The sequence below is a fragment of the Diabrotica virgifera genome, chromosome 9, assembly GCF_917563875.1.
Source record: "Diabrotica virgifera virgifera chromosome 9, PGI_DIABVI_V3a".
NCBI lineage: Eukaryota > Metazoa > Arthropoda > Insecta > Coleoptera > Chrysomelidae > Diabrotica > Diabrotica virgifera.
This window is the reverse complement of record NC_065451.1, coordinates 29,042,284-29,056,310: the sequence shown is the minus strand read 5'-3', so window position 1 is coordinate 29,056,310 and position 14,027 is coordinate 29,042,284.

Genomic DNA, 14,027 nt, shown 5'->3' with positions numbered 1-14,027 from the left:
AAGAGGCAAAAAAGTTTTAAAAACACTGTGTTTAACTAATGGTACCGCAGTAATAGTTTAATTGGAACGTACACAAACATTTGGGGGGTTTAAAGGAACAAAACCCTCATAAAATTTTTATGTAAACATTTTAAAAAAGAAGCCGGAATTCGATAAAAACTGCCTTATCGAAAAAATACTAAGAGGCAAAAAAGTTTTAAAAATATTGAATTTAACTAATGGCACCACAATAATAATATATTTGGAACGGACACAACAGTTTGGGTGGGTTTAAGGGAACAAAACCCCATAAAATTTTTATGGGGTGCACAAATTTCACAATAATTTTTCTTTAACGTGTTCTTTCCATAAGAATGCCACGTGTCCATTTTTAACAAAAAATCTCTAATAGTTTTCGATATATTCAAAAAAATCGATTTTCATTTTGTAACTTCAAAGGGCTGTAACTTCTTTTATGTGCATATTTGTACTAAGGTAAGTTAGGTTCATTCGAACTATTTTTGGTCCCAGAATATGCGGTTTAATTTATGACCTCTATTTTTGTTACACCCTGTATTTTTCTGTTAACATACAAATTTAATATATTTACAGATAATCTTTTATCGATTTTCATGTATGACATGCCAGGCGACCTGTAGGCAAAACTGTTAGTAAATTTATGAGTTGTAATGGTGTCATGTATTGCATGACAACGACCGCAAAGGGTTAATAAGAAAAATAAATGTTATCGACATAGTCCTAGGACTAAAGTTAGTCCGGCGGTAGTCCGTGTTTATTAGTAAGAGTGTTGTTGACTACTATTCATAGAAAGACATACAGCTCCTGGAGCGAACAATGGCCGGTGAGAAAAACCCTGTCTGCGTAAAGATTAGGTGTGTGTACGACCGACGACAGCGTTTGCCACCGGCCGTGGTTCGTTCCGGGAGCTGTAATACATTTCTTATCGTTACATAATACTGATTTAACAGATAATTATTATTTTAGGTGCCTCTTGCGAAGACATCCAAAATGATGAATGCAATGCAATATTAAAATATCCCGGAAACTTAAACCAAAATTTAACTGCTACTTCCGATGTGAACACCAAAAAAAAATATTTTGAATGTCAAATATGCTTCCAGAAATTAACAACAAGTTATTTTTTAAAAATACATATGAGAGTGCATACTGATGGAAACCCCTTTAAATGTGAAATTTGCACCAAACAGTATTCAACGAAACAAGTTTTAAAGTGGCATATGAGAGTACATACTGGTGAAAAACCATTTGAATGTGAAATTTGCAGCAAACCGTTTCCAACAAACACACATTTAACTAGGCATATGAGAGTGCATACTGGTGAAAAACCATTTGAATGTGAAATTTGCAGCAAACCGTTTCCAACAAACACACATTTAACTAGGCATATGACAGTGCATACTAGTGAAAAATCATTTGAATGTGAAATTTGCACCAAACAGTTATCAACAAAGGGTAATTTAAAAGTACATATGAGAGTGCATACTGGTGAAAAACCGTTTAAATGTGAAATTTGCACCAAACGGTTTTCAATAAACAAACATTTAACTACACATATGAGAGTGCATACTGGTGAAAAACCATTTGAATGTGAAATTTGCACCAAACACTTTTCAATGAAACAAGATTTAAAACGGCATATGTTAGTGCATACTGGTGAAAAACCATTTAGATGTGGAATATGCACCAAACAGTTCTCATACAGTTCTACTTTAAAACTTCATACGAAAATGCACACTGGGGAAAGACCTTTCACATGTAAATTATGCGCCAAAGAGTTTTCACACAGACAAAGTTTAAAATATCATACAACAACGCATACTGGTGAAAAACCTTTCACTTGTGAAATTTGCAACAAGCAGTTTTCACAAAGTTATAGTTTACAAACACATGTAAGAGTGCACACTGGAGAAAAACCTTTCACATGCAAAATATGCAACAAGCAGTTTTCACGAAGTTGTAGTTTAAATTATCATATGAAAACACACATTAGTGAGTAGGGTGAGATGTGCACAGTGCTACTGTAAAGTAGTGATGTTGATTATACAGTGAAACCTCCGTTAACCGAAACATCGTTTAACCGAAATGACTGATAGTTTAATTCCAGAATAATTTCGTCAATTAAATTTAAAAAAAGCAATAAAATTAAGGAAAATGAATATGTTTAGAATGGTTTTTAAAGAAATCTTCTATTTTCTTTTGTGTTTTCCTTTGACAACGATGTTTTGCAGCTATATCTCTCCAATACTATGTAATTTGATAAAATTAGAATACAAAAAACAATGTTATTTTTCACCGAAATTCTTGTTATCCGAAACGGCCTCTCCTCAATTATTTCGGTTAACGGAGGTTTTACTGTAGTTACTTTGGAGTAATCGTTAGAAATCGTTACTTTTGTATAAAGTAATCATTTACGTTACTTTGATTTCTTTTGTTACTTTTGATAAGATTGATAAAGAAATGAAAATTCTAAATACCATCAAAATAAGCAACCGTCTCTAAAATACGAATAGCTATGATGATTGCCGACCTCGGCCGCGGAGATGGCACTTAAAGAAGAAGATTCTAAAAACCCTCGAGTAATCTGTTTGCATCAATTAAGTGGCAAAAACCCTCTAAACTCTAGATGACGTACCTTTGAATAACCCTGGGTACCAGAGGTGCTTCGGAGGGCGGTTCTGATTGCATATTCGTGTTCAGTGACCCCAAAAACTCCCCAATAACAAAATCTGACCGTATACTGATTTTGACATGTATATAATTTTATATATTGTTTTATAATCTAAATTTAACCCTCACGCACAAGTTGTAGTCCATGTGACTAACAACTTCAGTGAGAAACTGGGTTTATTTATTATATACTAGGTTGCTACAAATAAACTCTATTTTCCAGATTTAGCCATACGGCTCACACTCCCTCTAAGGGGAAAATTGACTCATCCCAGATACCTACGGTATCAAAAGGATTGAGCTCTGGTGGGACTCTTTCCGTGTTATCGAGCCCTAGGTGACTTGGAACGCAGGTGTATCTCCCAGAAATTTTCGTACGCATCTGGCCGTCGCGAGTAGTACAGCTTTCTGCATGGTCTTATAAAGATGTTCATTCAGACCCAGCTTTCTTATGCTTTCGAGGAGGGTCTTCGGAATGACTCCAGTAGTAGACATAAAAATCGGTATCGTCTGGGTACTTTGCATTCTCCATTGCCTTCGTATTTGAATTTCTAGATCTCTGTACTTGGCGATCTTTTCAGTAAATTTACTACGTAGATTATTGTTGTTAGGTATCGCCACATCAATTAGTGTTGTTTGTCTTGTTAATTTATTAACTAGTACGAGATCTGGTCTATTATGTGCCACTGTTTGGTCTGTGAGCACAGTGCGGTCCCAGTATAGCTTGTAGTTGCCATCCTCAAGCATATTCTCAGAGACGTATTGATAATACGGGAGATGGTCTGTTTGGAGAAGTCCCAGCTTGATAGCTATCTCTTGATGAAGGATTTTTCCCACTGCGTCATGCCGTTCCTTGTATTCAGTATAAACTCAGATTTAGCCATACGGCTCACACTCCCTCTAAGGGGAAAATTGACTCATCCCAGATACCTACGGTATCAAAAGGATTGAGCTCTGGTGGGACTCTTTCCGTGTTATCGAGCGTAGGTGATTTGGTATGCAGGTGTATCTCCCAAAAATTTTCGTACACATCTGGCCGTTGCGAGTAGTACTGCTTTCTGCATGGTCTTATAAAGATGTTCATTAAGACCCAGCTTTTTTATGCTTTCGAGGAGGGTCTTCGGAATAACTCCAGTAGTAGACATAATAATCGGTATCGTCTGGGTACTTTGCATTCTCCATTGTCTCCGTATTTGAATTTCCAGATCTCTGTACTTGGCGATCTTTTCAGTAAATTTAGTACGTAGATTATTGTTGTTAGGAATCGCCACATCGATGAGGGTTGTTAATTTATTGACTAATACGAGATCTGGTCTATTATGCGCCACTGTTTGGTCTGTGAGCACAGTGCGGTCCCAGTATAGCTTGTAGTTGCCATCCTCAAGCATACTCTCAGGGACGTATTGATAATATGGGAGATGGTCTGTTTGGAGAAGTCCCAGCTTGATAGCTATCTCCTGATGAAGGATTTTTCCCACTGCGTCATGCCGTTCCTTGTACTCAGTTGCAGCAAATGCCTGGCAGCCCCCTGTAAGGTGTTGGATGGTTTCTTGGGCTTGACATCCATATCGGCATCTGTCGTTTTGTACATGAGGGTCTTTGATGATATATTTCAGGTAATTTCTGGTTGGTATAACCTGATCCTGAATGGCCAGTAATGAACCCTCCGTCTCAGGGAACATCTTTCCTGATGTCAACCAGTAGTTCGACGCTATATTGTCGACATAATCTTGGCTGACCTCATTGGGATGTCGCCCGTGCAGAGGTTTACCCATCCAGGCGCTCACTTTTTCGTCCTTAGTAAGGTGGTTTATGCGAAGTTCTGCTTCCCTCAGTTTTATCGGTGTTGTGTCATCTACTGCGCAGATAGCGCGATGTAGAGTAGATGTTTCAGCCTGCATCTTAAAATAAGATCTTAAATTAGCAATTTGTTTGTCTAATTGCTCACCTATATCCATAAGTCCTCTTCCTCCTAAATTCCGTGGTAATGTCGTTCTTTCTACTGCACTTTTTGGATGGTGTTTTTATGCCTTTGTGAGGTGCGTTCTTACTTTTCGCTGAAGATTTTCTATGTTCGTTTTTGTCCACTTAACAATGCCAAATGAATAGCTAAGCGCGGAACATGCGTGCCTTAAACAAATTTCTACTATTAAGGTGTGAGCGAAGCAGCTGTTTTACCCTTCGTATAAACTCAGTAGTTATCTCTGTTTTCATTTGTTTATGGTCAATTCTCCGCGCTTGCTTTACTCCAAGATATTTATACATATCGTTTTCACCCATGGCCTCAATGTTCTGGCCATTTTGTATCGAATCCTCCGGGCTGTACTTTTCCTCTGACTATATTTAAAATACGGCACTTGTCTAGTCCGAAGTGCATGCTAATATCATTAGAAAAAGTTTCTACAGTTTTTAGCATCTCATCGAGTTGGTTTCGAGTGGAAGCCATTAATTTCAAATCATCCATATACAATAAATGATTAAGCTTCGCCACCACATTGTTGTTATTTTTGGTGCTAAAACCTGCGTCTGTGGAGTTCAATAGCTGAGATAATGGGTTCATAGCTAGACAGAACCACAGTGGACTCAACGAATCTCCTTGAAACAGGCCCCGGCTGATCGCGATATTTTCAGTTTCGATGTTATTTTCACCAGGTATTTGAAGGTGAATTCTAGTCTTCCATTCCGTAATTATATGCTCTAAAAAGGTCAATATATTATCATCGACTTTATATATTCTCAATATATCTATAAGCCATTCATGCGGTACTGAATCAAAGGCCTTCTTGTAATCAATAAAGGCAGTAAAAAGATTCCTCTTTTTGGAATATGCCTGGTTAGAAATGACTGAGTCGATGATGAGTTGTTCTTTGCAACCCATGGAACCCTTAGCGCATCCTTTCTGTTGAGGCTCTATGATATTGTTCAGAGCACAGTGTTGGTAGATACGCCGGGCTACACAGGATGTGACCAAGTTATACAAAGTTGGGAGACAAGTAATTGGGCGGTATTTGGCTGGATCTTGGGTGTTATTTTGATCCTTCGGAATTAAATAAGTGGTTCCCTGAGTTAGGAATGATGGTATATCCTGCGGATTAGAAATAACATGATTAATTAGTGTTGATAAGCATTCATGAACACTAAAAAACTTCTTGAGCCAAAAGTTTTGAACTCCGTCTGGTCCAGGAGATTTCCAGTTGTGAAGCTCTTTGATGGTATTTGAGACTTCTTCAGTAGTGAAGGGTTCGTAAAGGGTGGTAATGTAGTGTTGGCAGTTCTGTGTCGTTTCTTCTATCCATCCAGCATTGTTGTTAAGAGCAGCTGGCGTGGAAAGTTGATTTCCCCAAAACTCATGAATTTCTTCTTGGCTTGGGTAAGTCTTATCGACACGTTCTACAGTGGAATTGAGTTTTCGATAGAACGCCTTTTCAGAACTTTCAAAAAGAGCATTGTCGCTTTTGCGGTTGTTACTAACTTTGTACCTCCTTAGTCGTCCTGAATAAACGGTGAGCTTTTGTTTTACTGTGTCCAGACACTGGTGGGCTGTGTTGTTTTCTGGATCATATCTTGAGTGTCTTGCGGTAGTCAGCATTATATCTTCAGCTCTTCTGATGACTTTTCTACTTGTTACACCTCGTATGTATTCTGTGACTATACCAATATCCCTACGTAATAATTCGATCTTTCCGAGCAGTCTTTTTTCCCAGGGTGCAGTTCTGTTACCAGTTCTTTCGTTATTAGTAACCCGTCGTGTTCTGATCTTAACGCTCATTACATTAGCAATTGCTGTTGCTGCACAGTAGATTAGCATATGCAAATATTCCAACGTGTGAGCTTCTACGACATAGTTGGGTAGGACTTCAGTGTTCACAATTTGTAACAGCGCACCTAGTTTCTTACAAGAGTTTATTCGTGGTAGCGGTGGTCTGCTAAGTGGGTTTGTTCCATTAAACTCTTGTACGGCACGAGCCATTTCGTTTGCTAGACTATCGCGCAACTCGTTGTTTTCCTGCTGTGTATTATCAGGTTGAGTTTCTGTCATGGGAATCTCAGGAGTCTGCTCATCTAGGATTTCATTAGGGACTTGATCTAAAACTTGTTCTTGGTTATTAATCTCCCGTTCGACTTCGCTTTTGATCGAATTACGTCTAGTCTCTGGGATAAGGTTGTTCCTTATGATTACCCGGTATTGATCTGATACTCTTTGCTCCGATACTTGAATATCTGGGTACGTCCTGCGAAATTCGGCGTACAGCTGTTGTCGGTAGCCGATTGTTTCTTGACCGAGGTTTGTCACCTTGTAATAGAAGCGCAAAATGTTTTCATTAATGGACACAGTCCATTTCATGCGCTGCCTCGGTCGTCCCGCTTGAGTGAGCGCCGGCTGATGATCCAGCGCAGCACCTTCGGCGGGTGGAGCTCTCGTTGTTTGGCTCGCTTGTGGTTGTGGTTGTGGTTGGGCTGTAGCTGATTGTATGACAGGGGCCCGCCTCCTCAACACCCTGCCACCGACGTCCCGCATGCTGTCACGTCCAGCGCCGGCTCCAGACGTGCCCTGGCGATCCCCAGGCAGCGATCCTAAACATAAATTATGATTCTCCATTCTCATGGGTGTGCATTTTATACCTACTGCCAGGTGTCAGTTTTTGTTCCACGGCAAGTATCCCTGCTACTCTCTGGGTATTGGCGCTACGAATACCCAGAAAGCATCCCCCATTCGCAGGGGGCCGCGCCTGATAGAAGAACTGACAAAAAACTCGCACAGGGTATAAACTCTATGATCCAGATTTAGCCATACGGCTCACACTCCCTCTAAGGGGAAAATTGACTCATCCCAGATACCTACGGTATCAAAAGGATTGAGCTCTGGTGGGACTCTTTCCGTGTTATCGAGCCCTAGGTGACTTGGTATGCAGGTGTATCTCCCAAAAATTTTCGTACACATCTGGCCGTTGCGAGTAGTACAGCTTTCTGCATGGTCTTGTAAAGATGTTCATTTAGACCCAGCCTTATTAAGCTTTCGAGGAGGTTCTTCGGAATGACTCCAGTAGTAGACATAACAATAGGTATCGTCTGGGTACTTTGCATTCTCCATTGCCTTCGTATTTGAATTTCTAGATCTCTGTACTTGGCGATCTTTTCAGTGAATTTACTACGTAGATTATTGTTGTTAGGTATCGCCACATCAATTAGTGTTGTTTGTCTTGTTAATTTATTAACTAGTACGAGATCTGGTCTCTATTATTATTATTATTATTATATAAACTCTATTATTATTATTATTATCCAGATTTAGCCATACGGCTCACACTCCCTGTAAGGGGAAAATTGACTCATCCCAGATACCTACGGTATCAAAAGGATTGAGCTCTGGTGGGACTCTTTCCATGTTATCGAGCCCTAGGTGACTTGGTGTGCTGGAGTATCTCCCAGAAATTTTCGTACACATCTGGCCGTCGCGAGTAGTACAGCTTTCTGCATGGTCTTATAAAGGTGTTCATTTAGACCCAGCTTTTTTATGTTTTCGAGGAGGTTCTTCGGAATGACTCCAGTAGTAGACATAATAATAGGTATCGTCTGGGTACTTTGCATTCTCCATTGTCTTCGTATTTGAATTTCCAGATCTCTGTACTTGGCGATCTTTTCAGTAAATTTACTACGTAGATTATTGTTGTTAGGTATCGCCACATCAATCAATGTTGTTTGTCTTGTTAATTTATTAACTAGTACGAGATCTGGTCTATTATGTGCCACTGTTTGGTCTGTGAGCACAGTACGGTCCCAGTATAGCTTGTAGTTGCCATCCTCAAGCATACTCTCAGGGACGTATTGATAATATGGGAGATGGTCCGTTTGGAGAAGTTATTATTATTTCCAGATTTAGCCATACGGCTCACACTCCCTCTAAGGGGAAAATTGACTCATCCCAGATACCTACGGTATCAAAAGGATTGAGCTCTGGTGGGACTCTTTCCGTGTTATCGAGCCCTAGGTGACTTGGTATGCAGGTGTATCTCCCAAAAATTTTCGTACACATCTGGCCGTTGCGAGTAGTACAGCTTTCTGCATGGTCTTGTAAAGATGTTCATTTAGACCCAGCCTTTTTATGCTTTCGAGGAGGTTCTTCGGAATGACTCCAGTAGTAGATATAACAATAGGTATCGTCTGGGTACTTTGCATTCTCCATTGCCTTCGTATTTGAATTTCTAGATCTCTGTACTTGGCGATCTTTTCAGTGAATTTACTACGTAGATTATTGTTGTTAGGTATCGCCACATCAATTAGTGTTGTTTGTCTTGTTAATTTATTAACTAGTACGAGATCTGGTCTATTATGTGCCACTGTTTGGTCTGTGAGCACAGTGCGGTCCCAGTATAGCTTGTAGTTGCCATCCTCAAGCATACTCTCAGGGACGTATTGATAATACGGCAGATGGTCCGTTTGGAGAAGTCCCAGCTTGATAGCTATCTCTTGATGAAGGATTTTTCCCACTGCGTCATGCCGTTCCTTGTATTCAGTTGCAGCAAATGCCTGGCAGCCCCCTGTAAGATGTTGGATGGTTTCTTGGGCTTGACATCCATATCGGCATCTGTCGTTTTGAACCTGAGGGTCTTTGATGATATATTTCAGGTAGTTTCTGGTTGGTATAACCTGATCCTGAATGGCCAGTAATGAACCCTCCGTTTCAGGGAACATCTTTCCTGATGTCAACCAGTAGTTCGACGCTATATTGTCGACATAATCTTGGCTGACCTCATTGGGATGTCGCCCGTGCAAAGGTTTACCCATCCAGGCGCGCACTTTTTCGTCCTTAGTAAGGTGGTTTATGCGTAGTTCTGCTTCCCTCAGTTTGATCGGTGTTGTGTCATCTACTGCGCAGATAGCGCGATGTAGAGTAGATGTCTCAGCCTGCATCTGAAAATAAGTTCTTAAATTAGCAATTTGTTTATCTAATTGCTCACCTATATCCATAAGTCCTCTTCCTCCTAAATACCGGGGTAATGTCGTTCGTTCTACTGCACTTTTAGGGTGGTGTTTTTGTGCCTTTGTGAGGTGTGTTCGTACTTTTCGCTGAAGATTTTCTATATCCGTTTTTGTCCACTTAACAATACCAAATGAATAGCTAAGCGCGGAACAAGCGTAGGTGTTTAGTGCCTTAAACAAATTTTTACTGTTAAGCTGTGAACGAAGCAGCTGTTTTACCCTTCTTATAAACTCAGTAGTTATCTCAGTTTTCATTTGCTTATGGTCAATTTTCCGCGCCTGCTTTACTCCAAGATATTTGTACATATCGTTGTCGCCCATGGCCTCGATGTTCTGGCCATTTTGCATATCGAATCCACCGGGCTGTACCTTTCCTCTGACTATATTCAAAACACGGCACTTGTCTAGACCGAACTGCATACTAATATCATTAGAAAATGTTTCTACAGTTTTTAGTATCTCTTCTAGGTGTTCTCGAGTGGAAGCCATTAATTTCAAATCATCCATATACAACAGATGATTGAGCTTCGCTACCACAGTATTATTGCTTTTAATGCTAAAACCTGAGTCAGTGGAGTTTAATAGTTGGGAAAGGGGGTTCAAAGCTAAACAGAACCACAATGGACTCAACGAGTCTCCTTGAAATAGGCCCCGGTTGATTGCGATATTTTCGGTTTCGATATTGTTTTCACCAGGTATTTGGAGGTGAATTTTAGTCTTCCAATCTCTCATTATATGCCTTAAAAAGGTCACTATGTTATCATCTACTTTGTATATTTTCAATATATCTATTAGCCATTCATGCGGTACTGAATCAAAGGCCTTTTTATAGTCAATAAAAGCAGTAAAAAGGTTTCTTTTTTTAATGAATGCCTGGTTAGAAATGACTGAGTCGATGATAAGCTGTTCTTTGCAACCCAGGGAACCCTTAGCGCATCCTTTCTGTTGAGGCTCTATGATATTGTTTAGAGCACAGTGTTGGTAGATACGCCGGGTTACACAGGATGTGACCAATTTATACAAAGTTGGAAGACAAGTAATTGGGCGGTACTTGGATGGATCTTGGGTGTTATTTTGATCCTTGGGTATTAAATAAGTAGTTCCCTGAGTTAGAAATGATGGTAATTCCTGCGGATTAGAAATAACATGATTAATTAATGTTGATAAGCACTCATGAATACTCCAAAACTTTTTAAGCCAGAAGTTCTGAACTCCGTCTGGTCCAGGAGATTTCCAGTTATGAAGCTCTTTGATGACATTTGAGACTTCTTCAGTCGTGAATGGTTCGTAGTTAGCAGTGACGTAGTGGTGACAGTTGTGCGTCGTATCTTCTATCCAGCCAGCATTGTTGTTAAAAGCAGCTGGTGTGGAAAGTTGATTTCCCCAAAACTCATGAATTTCTTCTTGGCTTGGGTAAGACTTGTCGACACTTTCTACGGTGGAATTGAGTTTTCGGTAGAACGCCTTCTCAGAGTTCTCAAAAAGTGCATTGTCACATTTTCGGCTGTTACTAACTTTATACCTTCTTAATCGTCCTGAATAGACGGAGAGTTTTTGTTTTAATGTATCCAGACACTGTTGGGCTGTGTTATTTTCTGGATCGTATCTCGAGTGTCTTGCAGTGCTCCACATTATTTCTTCAGCTCTTTTAATGACTTTTCTACTTGTAACACCTCTTATATATTCTGTGACTTGACCAATATCCCTACGCAGTAATTCAATTTTTCCGAGAAGTCTTTTTTCCCAGGGTGCAATTCTGTTACCAGTCCTTCCGTTATTAGTACCCCGTCGTGTTCTGATCTTAACGCCCATTACATTGGCAATTGCTGTAGCTGCACAGTAGATTAGCATATGCAGGTACTCCAATGTGTGGGCTTCTACGACATAATTGGGTAGGACTTCAGTATTCACAATTTGTAACAGGGCACCTAGTTTCTTACAAGAGTTTATTCGTGGTAGCGGTGGTCTGCTAAGTGGATTTGTTCCATTAAACTCTTGTACGGCACGAGCCATTTCGTTCTCTAGACTATCGCGCAACTCGTTGTTTTCCTGCTGTGTATTGTCAGGTTGAGTTTCTGGTATGGGAATCTCAGGAATCTGCTCATCAAGGATTTCATTAGGGACTTGATCTAAAACTAGCTCTTGGTTATTAATCTCCCGTTCGACTTCGCTTTTGATCGTATTGCGTCTAGTCTCTGGGATAAGGTTGTTTCTTACGATTACCCGGTATTGATCTGATACTCTTTGCTCCGATACTTGAATATCTGGGTACTCCCTGCAAAATTCGGCATACAGCTGTTGTCTGTAGCCGATCGTTTCTTGACCGAGGTTTGTCACCTTATAATAGAAGCGCAAAATGCTTTCGTTAATGGACACAGTCCATTTCATGCGCTGCCTCGGTCGTCCCGCTTGAGTGAGCGCCGGCTGATGTTCCGGCGCAGCACCTTCAGCGAGTGGAGCTCTTGCTGTTGTTTGGCTCGCTTGTGGTTGTTGTTCTTGTTGTTGGGCTGTAGCTGTTTGTGTGACAGGGGCCCGCCTCCTCAACACCCTGCCACCGACGTCCCGCATGCTGTCACGTCCAGCGTCGGCTCCAGACGTGCCCTGGCGATCCCCAGGCAGCGGCCCTAAACATAAACTATTAGTCTCCATTCTCATGGGTGTGCATTTTATACCTACTGCCAGGTGTCAGTTTTTGTTCCACGGCAAGTATTCCTGCTACTCTCTGGGTATTGGCGCTACGAATACCCAGAAAGCATCCCCCATTCGCAGGGGGCCGCGCCTGATAGAAGAACTGACATAAAACTCCCACAGGGAGTTATTATTATTATTATCCAGATTTAGCCATACGGCTCACACTCCCGCTGAGGGGAAAATTGACTCATCCCAGATACCTACGGTATCAAAAGGATTGAGCTCTGGTGGGACTCTTTCCGTGTTATCGAGCCCTAGATGACTTGGAATGCAGGTGTATCTCCCAAAAATTTTCTTACACTTCTGGCCGTCGCAAGTAGTACAGCTTTCTGCATGGTCTTATAAATATGTTCATTGAGACCCAGCTTTTTTATGCTTTCGAGGAGGGTCTTCGGAATGACTCCAGTAGTAGACATAACAATAGGTATCGTCTGGGTACTTTGCATTCTCCATTGTCTCCGTATTTGAATTTCCAGATCTCTATACTTGGCGATCTTTTCAGTAAATTTACTACGTAGATTATTGTTGTTAGGTATCGCCACATCAATTAGTGTTGTTTGTCTTGTTAATTTATTAACTAGTACGAGATCTGGTCTATTATGTGCCACTGTTTGGTCTGTGAGCACACTGCGGTCCCAGTATAGCTTGTAGTTGCCATCCTCAAGCATACTCTCAGGAACGTATTGATAATATGGGAGATGGTCCGTTTGGAGAAGTCCCAGCTTGTTAGCTATCTCTTGATGAAGGATTTTTCCCACTGCGTCATGCCGTTCCTTGTATTCACTTGCAGCAAATGCCTGGCAGCCCCCTGTAATATGTTGGATGGTTTCTTGGGCTTGACATCCATATCGGCATCTGTCGTTTTGAACCTGAGGGTCTTTGACGATATATTTCAGGTAATTTCTGGTTGGTATAACCTGATCCTGAATGGCCAGTAATGAACCCTCCGTTTCAGGGAACATCTTTCCTGATGTCAACCAATAGTTCGACGCTGTATTGTCGACATAGTCTTGGCTGACCTCATTGGGATGTCGCCCGTGCAGAGGTTTACCCATCCAGGTGCGCAGTTTTTCGTCCTTAGTAAGGTGGTTTATGCGCATTTCTGGTTCCCTCAGTTTGATCGGTGTTGTGTCATCTACTGTGCAAATTGCGCGGTGTAGAGTAGATGTCTCAGCCTGCATCTGAAAATAAGTTCTTAAATTAGCAATTTGTTTATCTAATTGCTCACCTATATCCATAAGTCCTCTTCCTCCTAAATACCGGGGTAATGTTGTTCGTTCTACTGCACTTTTAGGGTGGTGTTTTTGTGCCTTTGTGAGGTGTGTTCGTACTTTTCGCTGAAGATTTTCTATATCCGTTTTTGTCCACTTAACAATACCAAATGAATAGCTAAGCGCGGAACAAGCGTAGGTGTTTAGTGCCTTAAACAAATTTTTACTGTTAAGCTGTGAACGAAGCAGCTGTTTTACCCTTCTTATAAACTCAGTAGTTATCTCAGTTTTCATTTGCTTATGGTCAATTTTCCGCGCCTATTTTACTCCAAGATATTTATACATATCGTTGTCGCCCATGGCCTCGATGTTCTGGCCATTTTGCATATCGAATCCACCGGGCTGTACCTTTCCTCTGACTATATTCAAAACACGGCACTTGTCTAGACCGAACTG